Consider the following 10275-nt stretch of genomic DNA (forward strand, 5'->3'; position numbering starts at 1 on the left):
TTGTCAAAAAGTAAAGATCACAAAATGTTTTAATCTTCTTACAAATACATCTCATTCAGAAAAGCTTTTCATTTCATCATTGTAACCAAACTAACAGTCCAGGGTCAGGCTGAGTCAGATGACACGCTGTAGGGCTGACGGGCCACATGGTGGGTCTGTCACTTGCCCTTCTCTTTTTAAAACAACACGCTAAAAATGAGAAAACCATTCTCAGCTTAGACAACATAGTTGCTGCCTCCATCACGTCACTCAGGAGACACTGATGTGACTGCTAAAAATGCAAGTCCATCAGCCACCAGCAGAAAAAGAAAGCACCACACTAGGTGAAAGAAGACAATAATGTCTAAAAAATGAAGTTAAAAAATGAACAAAGAAGTACTTTCATGCATGAAGTGATATAGTTGAATGAAGTGATGTATTTGAAATGCTAGTTTCTATAGCATGATGAAGGTTGTGTGCCTGCTGAAGAGCCGTGAGGGAGGACAGGAAGCAGTCCATGTTCAAGGTGACAGATGACACTGAAATGAACACAGTAGCTACAACAACCCTGGGTTTCTAAGAGAAGAAGACGAGTTATATTAACTTGGTCGGAGTTGTGGCAAGAGTCAAATTTTCCACAGCAGTGTAAAGGGCATGTGTATTCCAGAAAGAAATAGCCTACATAATTAGTGTCCCAAACTATATAGATATAAATACAAAATGTCAAAATACCCCTCCCCCATGATAGGAAGTGTCTAGTCTTAAAGCTGTCAGAGCCCAGGCGGGGGCGGTGTGCTGCAAGGGTGGGGGCGCAGGGATGGCCAATGGGGGCTGACTATATGGGACTCGTCCAGGAAGCTAATGTATTTAGGACATTGGGAGCAGGCATCTCACTGCTGGAGTATGGACACAGGAAGGGAGAGATGAGCATGAGCCCTGTGGTGTGGGACTGGAACCGGACAGATAGACACGAGAAGCACTGTGTGAGTCAGCTTGGCATAGGCAGATCCCATGGTCCTCAGCACCATCAGCTCCCCAGATCTGTCCTGAGATTGGAACTGGGGGTGGAGTGGGGAGTCCCTGGGACATGATGGTGCCAGTACCAGGGCAGAAAAGCCTAAGACAAGTCTAGGACGCTCTTATTTTGCCAAAAACTACCAGGTGGTCACGACTGATGGGAAGAATGGAGAGGAGACCAGCAGTCACTGGTCACAGCGGGGCGACATGGGAAGAGTGACAGCCCCATGGTCGAGAAAGGAAGGAGACATAAGGAAATAGGGGATAAATGAGAGTCGGTTGAGGAGCAACAGCAACTACAGACTTCAGAGTGCGTCCCATAGATGACTCGAGAGCAGCACCAGGTGAGAGCAGGCAGAGTGGAGAAGGGACCACCGTGGACACCACCCAAGGACCACCTATGCAGCCCCCTGCAGGAGGCGTGTGGGAGGGGGGCACAGAGCAACGGAATAAATGTCCCACCAGAGATGCCCGTGCCTGTCCTGGGGGTTGGTGACCCACGCTGTCCCCCCAGGCCACTTGCCCCATGTTCCCAGGACACTCCTGGGCTCCCTGGCCCTGCTGCATTCACTGTGCCACACCTGGAACCCCGTTGGACAGCCAGCATGACATACAGGACGTATCATCAGGAGAAGAAGGCAAAGCTACAGAGCTCTTCCCCAGTACTTCCCCAATTACCACAACCTTCCTATTTCACAGTAAAATGCAAAAATATGAAATGACTCACTGGGACATGAAATAATTTGTTATTTATCCATTTAAATTCACAGAGTTAAAAAATGAACTTGATGTGTGCTGGGATGAAAATGGAGATAAATTTGAAGGCAAAAACCCTCCTAAATGGGCATCCAGTGCACAGGGTGTGACTCGGCCATTTACCGATGAACTTCTGGCCCTTGAAGCACTCCTCCAGTCACTCTGGGGTGACGATGTGCTTCACCATGGAAACGGCCATCAGGAACTTGACGGTGCGCTTCACCTTGCTGGCGATGAGGTGGGTGCACTTCTGTGCAGACTCGGCAACCTCCCCACCCAGGATGTGGAGTTTCTGAGGGCCGGGAACACAGAGCAGAGGTGAGACCATCTGGTCTGCAGAGCCGCCCGCCCGTCCTCAGCCCAGGACTCGTCTAGACCGTGAATGGGACTCTCGACAGCACAAAATGGTGAAAGCAGTGAAGCCAGACTTACGCCACCATACAAGCAAAGTGGAAACTGGAAGTGACAATGTAAATTTCCCTAATCCGTGCCACACAAGTCAAGACTAAAGCAGGACCTCCACTGGACACCAGGAGGACACCCCTTTGAAGAAGTAGAAAGCTCTGAGAACAAGGCAACTCGCTACATAAGGAGTGAACCTCCCAGGCTGTCTACACCGAAGTGAGTATTGAATAAGGCACGTTGAGACACAGTCTCTAAGAAATAATGACATAAAAATCGACCTAAGACATAGATATGTAAAAGATGATCTCTTTATACCCAGTTTTAAAAGTTAAAAAAAAGAATTTTATAGTAGTATTTGTAATTATTTCTTTTCCTTAAAAAATAAAGGGAAATATTTGAATCCCTGTGACACAGGTCAACTATACTTTAACCATCCCATGCCCAGACACAAGCCCACAGTCCCTCCTAATGTTACTTCCAGAAGTGCATTTATGTAAATAAATACAAATACACCTGTGACCCCTGGGCCCGCTCCACCAGAGAGAACAAGTCTTGAGAAGATGATGGATTCATTTAGGAAACTTGATGGGGCACAGCTACTCTCGTAAGCTAATGTCCTTACGAAAATGGTATTTGCACAGCTTTGCTAATGTGTGATTACAAGACTGCTCTTGGTCTCCTCACCTGAGTCATCCTAAGAAAGCAAGTGTCAAAGGAGGTAGTAGCAGCAAGAATAAGGCGGGAAGGCAATGATGTAATGATGACAGAGTTTATGAATACACATGATGAACACCGTTACAACACGGTATTCCTGACTACATGTTAACTTAATAAAACTGCTCACCTAAAGCAAATATAAACAGAAAGGAACATTCCTAAAAGTCCTTATGAGAAACAGAAGGAAATTTCACCTTTATGTACTCTTGAACTTGAACAGACTCAAATCCAATGAAAATCACAAAAGGGGTCAGTTCTGGTGGTATCTTCTTGGTGGGAGGCAGAATATATTTGATTCTATGAAACACACATAAAAGAGAACGGCTATTACTTCCCTAATATGTTCTTTACTAAACATGAGAGTTTAATTTTAAAAGTGTTAAGAAGCTCTGAGAGCTTTACCTGTGTGTGGTTTTCTGTTCTTAAAGGGAAAGTGCAGTGATTCACCTGCTCTTTCTTTCCCACCATTTACACAAAGTCACCCCAAAGGACTCTTACCTGGAACCCCCAGGGGAAGGGCTGATCAGGCACCACTCCCGACCCCCCAGCCTGCACTGTCCCTGGGGGTCTGTGAGGGTGGAAGCGAGGGCTTCCAGGGCCCTCTGTGGCCCCCAGTCCCCCACCATATCCCACAGGACCCATCTCACCCCAGAAGCTCTGACACAGAATAAAGCTGGTTGACTCAAGTACACATTTTATATTAAAATTCTTTGCTTAAATTTTTTCAAACCTAATTTTTAGCTTATATTTGAGACAGTGTATTAAGTTAACAAAATCTGTAGTGTTTTAATGACGTATATAATCACATAATTATGCTTTTGCTAAAGAATCCAACAATCCCCAGATTGGGTGGCTGTGGGGACTGGAAGGAGGGGACTGAGGAGTAGGGAACAGGCAAAGACCCTCACTCCATGCAGTTCAAAGGGTCTCTTGGTTCCATTTAAACCACCGGCGTACCTCCACCAGGTGAGACCAGAACAAGTCTGACAACACCCCCGCCCCAGCCCCACAGAGGGGGCTCCATCCCCCACCCTGACCTGGGTCAGTGGTTGGACGTGGGCTCTCGGGCACACACTGAGGATGCCTAGAGCCGGGTTCCAGTCCCCCTGCCCCTGTCCCACCACAGCAGCTCGTTTCACACAATGGGGGTTCTGGCAAGATAGAAAAAAGATAAAACAGAAGATTGGACTTTATTTTTTTAATAAGAAAGGAGAAGACACTGGCTAATCCCCGCCTATCTCCAGTGATGAAACGAGACATGTCATGATACAGCTGCAATCCAAGCAGTGTATCCTTCCAAGTCCTGGTGGTTTGGTCGCTCAGTCGTTCCCAACTCTTTGTGACCCCATGGACTGTAGCCCGCCGGACTCCTCTGTCCATGGGGATTCTCCAGGCGAGAATACTGGAGTGAGTAGCCATGCCTTCTTCCAGGGGATCTTTCTGACCCAGGGACTGAACCCATGTCTCATGTCACCTGAATTAGCAGGCGGGTTCCTTACCACTAGTGTCACCTGGAAAGCCCTTCCAAGTGAAAATCTTAGGAATTTCCCCAACTGCCACCATTTCCTAGAACAGACTGTAAAAGATCATCAACCATTAAAAACAAACAAACAAACAAAAAAAAAAAAACCACAAGGTGATTCTTCCTACCTGGCACTTTTGGAAGAAGGCTGAATATAGTTACCTCATTATGCTTTGGTTTGGGAGGTAGTCTTATATCCTATAATTAAAGTATGATTTACCTTAGTCAACCACCCCAGGAACACAGCAGCTTCTGAGTGCTTTCTACCCCTCTCACCACACACAAGAAACACTCCCCAAGGCACAACTGGCAGAGACCATGGGCACCTGCGAACTGTCCCGGGAGGCCCTGGTGCTGGTCACCCTCTCTATTCACCAGACCCAGTAGTTCCTTAAGATGTCTTCACCCCTACCTCAGCTCTTGTGATAGATTTATTCCTCAACCTTGAACGTTTCAAAACACTTTTTACTTCAAACATTTTGTGTCCCAATGGAATTTGGAAAACATAATGATTGCAATTACATCCCTCCAGAAAGACGGAGATTCCCCTATGAGGGTGCAGGACGGTTGGGTCACAGGACACTGGAGGGGAAGGCAGGCCTCTGATGGCCACTCTGTGTTCCGGGCACAGCACCCATGCTCCTAAAACCAGCTGGAGGCCCTTACGTGGAGAGATGTGGAGCCCACTGGGGAGCCGGTGCCCCTGGAGGCCCCTGCAGCCAGCCTCACACTGTGGCTGCTGCCCCCTTACCCATTCCTTGCCTCTAACCCAGACTTTCTTCCACAAGCACACTCGTTTATGTTATACTGTTGGAAGCAACCACCTCTCCATCTGGGATGATGGTGGAGATGACCCTCCCCACCAAGGGAAAGGCAGTCCTTACTCATTTCCTACCAACCAAACCCTGGCACTCCAGTGCAGAACAACCCACCCTGAAGGCATCCCATCAGAGACCCCAGCCAGTGGCCTGGAAGTCCACTGCCACAGTGAAGTGCTGAGGTCAGGGCTGACACTCTGGCGCCCCAGTTTCCACCTCCTGAACCCCACGGAAACACACGGTCTCCCTGTACTCTGCTTTGCACCTCTGTAAGCAGTCATGTAGCTCTCTGAAGAAGTCATGGAACTAATGTGTGTCATGTGAATGTGTAACTCCCAATATCACCAATGAAGAGGATAAAGACACAGGGTGCACTGAACAGCTTATGACAGGCGAGAAGATTCAACCCTCATTGGTCATGACGGCTAATTATTAAAAGAATTAGTTACAGATACAAACATATCCCTACTTCTTTGTAACACAGTAACAGCCACAGTAAGGTGACGAATGTGACATACCATCAGCAACTCTGCTGACACTTTCAACGGAAATCTCCAAGCATCTGAAGAGAGAAACTGGTTACTTTTCAGAAACACTATGTAAATTAAGGACTCGTTATCAATATAAAAGCCTTCTTAGGACACATACACACTATTATATATAAAGCAGGTTAACACTAAGGACGCGCTATATAGCACAGGGAACTCTACTCAATACTTTTTAATAGCTACATGGGAAAACAATCTTTAACAAAAGTAGATGTATGTACAAGTATGACTTATTCACATTTTTGCACACCTGAAACTAGCACAACATTTTAAATCAACCAACTTCCAAGAAAAAATCAATTATAATGGAAGTGTATCAGTAATAACAGAAATGAGACACCTCTCCAGGTGCAGGTCATCTTGAACATGCAGTAGCCCAGGTGATGGCCTCCAGTAAGGGAACCATGAGGACTTTTCCTAAGTTTACAGGGAAGCCTGGCAGGGGCTGAGTGTTCTGTATGAGACAAAGCTGAGCAAACCAGCAGCCTGTGGCCCAATGTAGGCACCACATGCCTGCGTGTGCTGATCCCTGGAGAGTTCTGGGAGCTCCGTGGTCTGGCGTCCGAGGAACCGTCTGTGATGAGCACAGCACATGGGGGGTGGCAGCCAGGCTGGGCCCTTGAGGACACGTGTTAACCAAGGAAGGGCCTGGCGTCTGCACCATGGCTTCAGAGCAGACGTTACACCCAGGTCTGTCCCAGGGAAGCAGGCAGGCTGTGGCTGAAAACCAGAAAGGGCTTTCTTGCCACTGAGGCTGTTAGGACAAGAACTGGACAGGCTCCTTCAAGGGAGCGCATGTTAAAGCAGCATTTGAGTAACCACTTCCTGGAGTGATGCTCAGGTGGGTAAATGGGGTTAAGCACCATCTGGTGTACAGTCAGGGCAGTGGGCCTTCCTCGGGATCTGTGCAGCAGAAAGTGGTGGGCGTGGGGGATGCCACGTCTTACAGAGCAAGTTAAACGAGAGCTGGCTTGAAAGACAAGATCAAAAGGCTTTCGAATGTTCCTTCCACTTCTGAGAGTCCATTAAAAAAAGCAAACAAAAATACAAGCCAATAAAACTCCTGGGTCCAGTATAGAGGGAGACAGCATGGAGAGGAAACAAGAGATGAGATAAAAAGCGAAGCAACCCCGAAGCCAAGAGCAGCATCTGGAGCACCAGCCCATGGCCACGGGGAGCCAGCGTGCTTACCCAGAAGGTTCAACACCAGGTGCGGGGTTGGGGTAAAGGGCGTCCTGCATGCTGAAGGCGGTGTAGCAGCCATACTGCATCTGCCACAGGGCCTCGAAGTTCCCCAGCAGGATGTCCCCCAGCCACTGGGCATTCAGGCACGGGATCTGCTGCTCTTTGGCTTTCTCGTACTTTAAACAGGTCAGTCTTTTTTGGTGGGGGTGGGGGGGGAGAGAAAACACCTTTATTAGAGATACCGGAGTTCAAATTTATACTTTTGTTAACACGACCCAGCCCACACTTGCTCTCAATGGAGGTGGCAGAGACTGTTCTACAGGGCTGATCGGGCTGTAAGAAGGTGTCCACATGATCACGAGGTCATTGGCCAGTGTGCTTTCACCTCACCACTGTCACCTAATTTGACTGCACCCTCCTTAATCATCTAATTTCATTCTTCTGCTACCATTATCACTGCCATTCTTTAAGTAGACTCTGACATCCACCATGGAACTCTAACAGACTGAGAGACCCACAGCAGGCCCATGCAGGCTGAGACAGAACCCTGCTCAACTGAGGGACCCAGAGCTGCGCTGTGTGGGCTGAGATGGAACCCTGGCTCACAGAGGGAACCTGAGATGCCCTGTGTGGGCCGAGGGCAGAATGCCGGCTGACTGAGGGACCCAGACCACTGCTGAGCAGGCCAAGGGCAGACGTGGAGTTGGCCGCATTTACTCTCTGCAGATGGGGAGGGTGTTGCTGCGGCACAGGTAGCCCGTGTACTTGGGACCTGCAAGGTACACCTGGCGACCTGACAGCTTCAGGTCGCCCCTGTCGCTGTCAACAAACCCAGTCACAGACAGAATCTGGGGGAGAGAAGGTACAGTAAGTTCAAGAGGTAATGACAGTTTAACCCAGTTAATACAACTCTTTCTTCTCCCTGTTAGTTGTGATACAGACCCACGTATTTCCATTCCTCCTCTGGCATTGAGGGTCACCTCTGAGAATGATGTTACTGGTGACAGTGCTGCACATGGAGCCAGCAAGCGGAGACTGAAACAAAACATACCAAATGGGAAACGCTTTCCTGTGTTAGCACGACAGGTTTCAGGTCATGTTAACGAAGTTACTTTATTAAGCCTATGAACATTGGTCAGTTCTTCTTACTGATCCTGGATTTGGGCTCCTCTGATAGGGAGAACCGACAGGAGATGATGTCTGAGAGTCATGTCTGACTCTTTGCCACCCCATGAACTGTAGCCCTCCAGGCTCCTCTGTCCATGGGATCTTCCAGAAAAGAATACTGGAGTGGGTTGCCATTTACTTTGCCAGTGGATCTTCCCAACTCAGGAATCAAACCCAGGTCTCCTGCATTGCAGACAGACGCTTTATTGTCTGAGCCACCAGGGAATAGGCATTTATTAAACAGTGTCAAAGACTTGGGAGAATCCATTAAATGTCATTAAGCTGTGACGGTTACAGGGGAACAGAGAAGGAAACAAGTTGCTTATTTCATTCAGGAGCACAGGGGGAGCCTTATGTGCTTGGAGCACAGCTTGTCCCCCGGGGGGAAAGGCCATTGTTAAACGCAGGGACTGATGGGGTGGCACCAGCTTCTTTTTCTTCAGGATCATGTTCAGTCAGTGTGCCATGATGCACCTCTTCCTCTCCATTATGGCCTGTGAACACAACAGTACAGGCCAGTCATTGGAGGCTTTACTACAGGTGACATACAGAACTGTAAGGCTGTGTATCTACAAGGTCACTTTTATTGGAAGTCCTATAAATAGAGGAATTCCAGGAGCTTATGACTCAATGTACTAAACTAATAAACTACAGCAGTGTCACAGGTCAACTAGAACATAACCCAAAACACAGGAACAAGAGCTGACCATGGGGAGGAAAGCTGACAGCCTAGGAAATGATTTTAGTCATGGAAAGAGATAACACTTCCAATCATCAGATTTTGAATTGCGCATGAGAACACAGCGAGTTACGAAAATGTAACTGCCTCTGGAATTAACCATGGGACGACCCCTATGTGCTCTTCACCAGGCGTTTGTCAGAGGCCACGTACCACATACACACTAACAGCAGTCAGCATATGAACAAAAACCCATCAGAGAAGAGGAGAAATGAAACCTGAGGGGATGAGCACAAGCAGCACTGAGGGGGAGGTGCCAGCTAGCAGCTCCGAGCGACCCTGCTCCCACTGTTCTATGCTCAGGTGGCCCTGCCAGGGCAGACGGTGTCCACCTCCCCCTCACAGGGAACCTGCCTTTCTTTCCTTGTCCTCACAGACAGAGAAGCAAGGAGTCACAGAAGTGTCCACATGCCAAAGGTGGATGGAAATCAGTGAGGTGGGGGAAAGTCCTTTCCAAGCATGACCATCCCAGCATCTCTCAGAGCTCTCCTGGTCACAGCAGAACTGAGCCCTCAGCTGTGCAAACAGCCCACTGACCTCATTCCTGCAGAGCAGGTGGGTGCAGCGGCTCAAGAACATGGGGTCCACAGCTCCTCCATGCACCTAGATGATCTGCACATACACGACACCCACTGTCAGTCAGCTCCCATGCCTGGGGAAGAGAGACTTGTGACCTCCAATCGGACAATAATTCACGAGATCCACCACATATGTACACAGTGTATTTCCCAAAGTGTGAACAAAGTATGTTATATCTACGGGCTTTCCCACCCAGCACTACACAGCAAAAATGAACTCTAAGCCCTGTTTCATCTGAACTTCTGGAAGAAGAATGGGATGCTCTGTTTCTAAGACAGGGCAATGTGGACATTTTATATAAACCAGCTGTTCTATGCTGTGGGACATCCCACATCTCGGGGGGCCGGATGCACCCTGACCCCCACCCCAGCTATGGCGAAGGGCACTTCCTCCGCTGGGACAGTGAGAAAGGTTTCAGACATCGCCAACTGGTCCTTGGGACCAGAAAGCATTGTCTTTAAGAAACTTTAATATAAAAAGAAAAAAGAAAGTGAAGCAAGATGAAGTTAAATTCAGTTTCTGATATTCTGAATTTTTTGATACTATCCTGTATCCCAACTGCAGTGGATCCACAGTTGTGTGACACTGAGGGGGACACTGTTACCAAAAGGGCAAGAACTTTTCTGGGTTGGCCAAAGAGTTCCTTTGATTTTTTAACTAAAAGAGATATATTTTATCTGCCCCTAAAACTTTACTGAACAATATATTCATCGCTTTGTTCCGCTAACTTCCGCCATTTTTCAGTTCAGTTCAGTTCAGTCAGTCAATCGTGTCTGACTCTTTGCAACCCCATGAACTGCAATATGCCAGTCCTCGCTGTCCAACACCAACTCCCAGAGTTTA

The 10275-nt window shown here is 48.0% G+C and overlaps 1 pseudogene; it reads right to left on the reverse strand.

Moving 5' to 3' along the window:
* Nucleotides 1-1563: 1563 nt before the first annotated feature.
* Nucleotides 1564-9854, reverse strand: LOC136154593 (PAX-interacting protein 1-like; annotated as a pseudogene).
* Between the last annotated feature and the right edge of the window lie 421 nt (nt 9855-10275).

This window comes from Muntiacus reevesi, chromosome X, assembly GCF_963930625.1.
Source record: "Muntiacus reevesi chromosome X, mMunRee1.1, whole genome shotgun sequence".
NCBI lineage: Eukaryota > Metazoa > Chordata > Mammalia > Artiodactyla > Cervidae > Muntiacus > Muntiacus reevesi.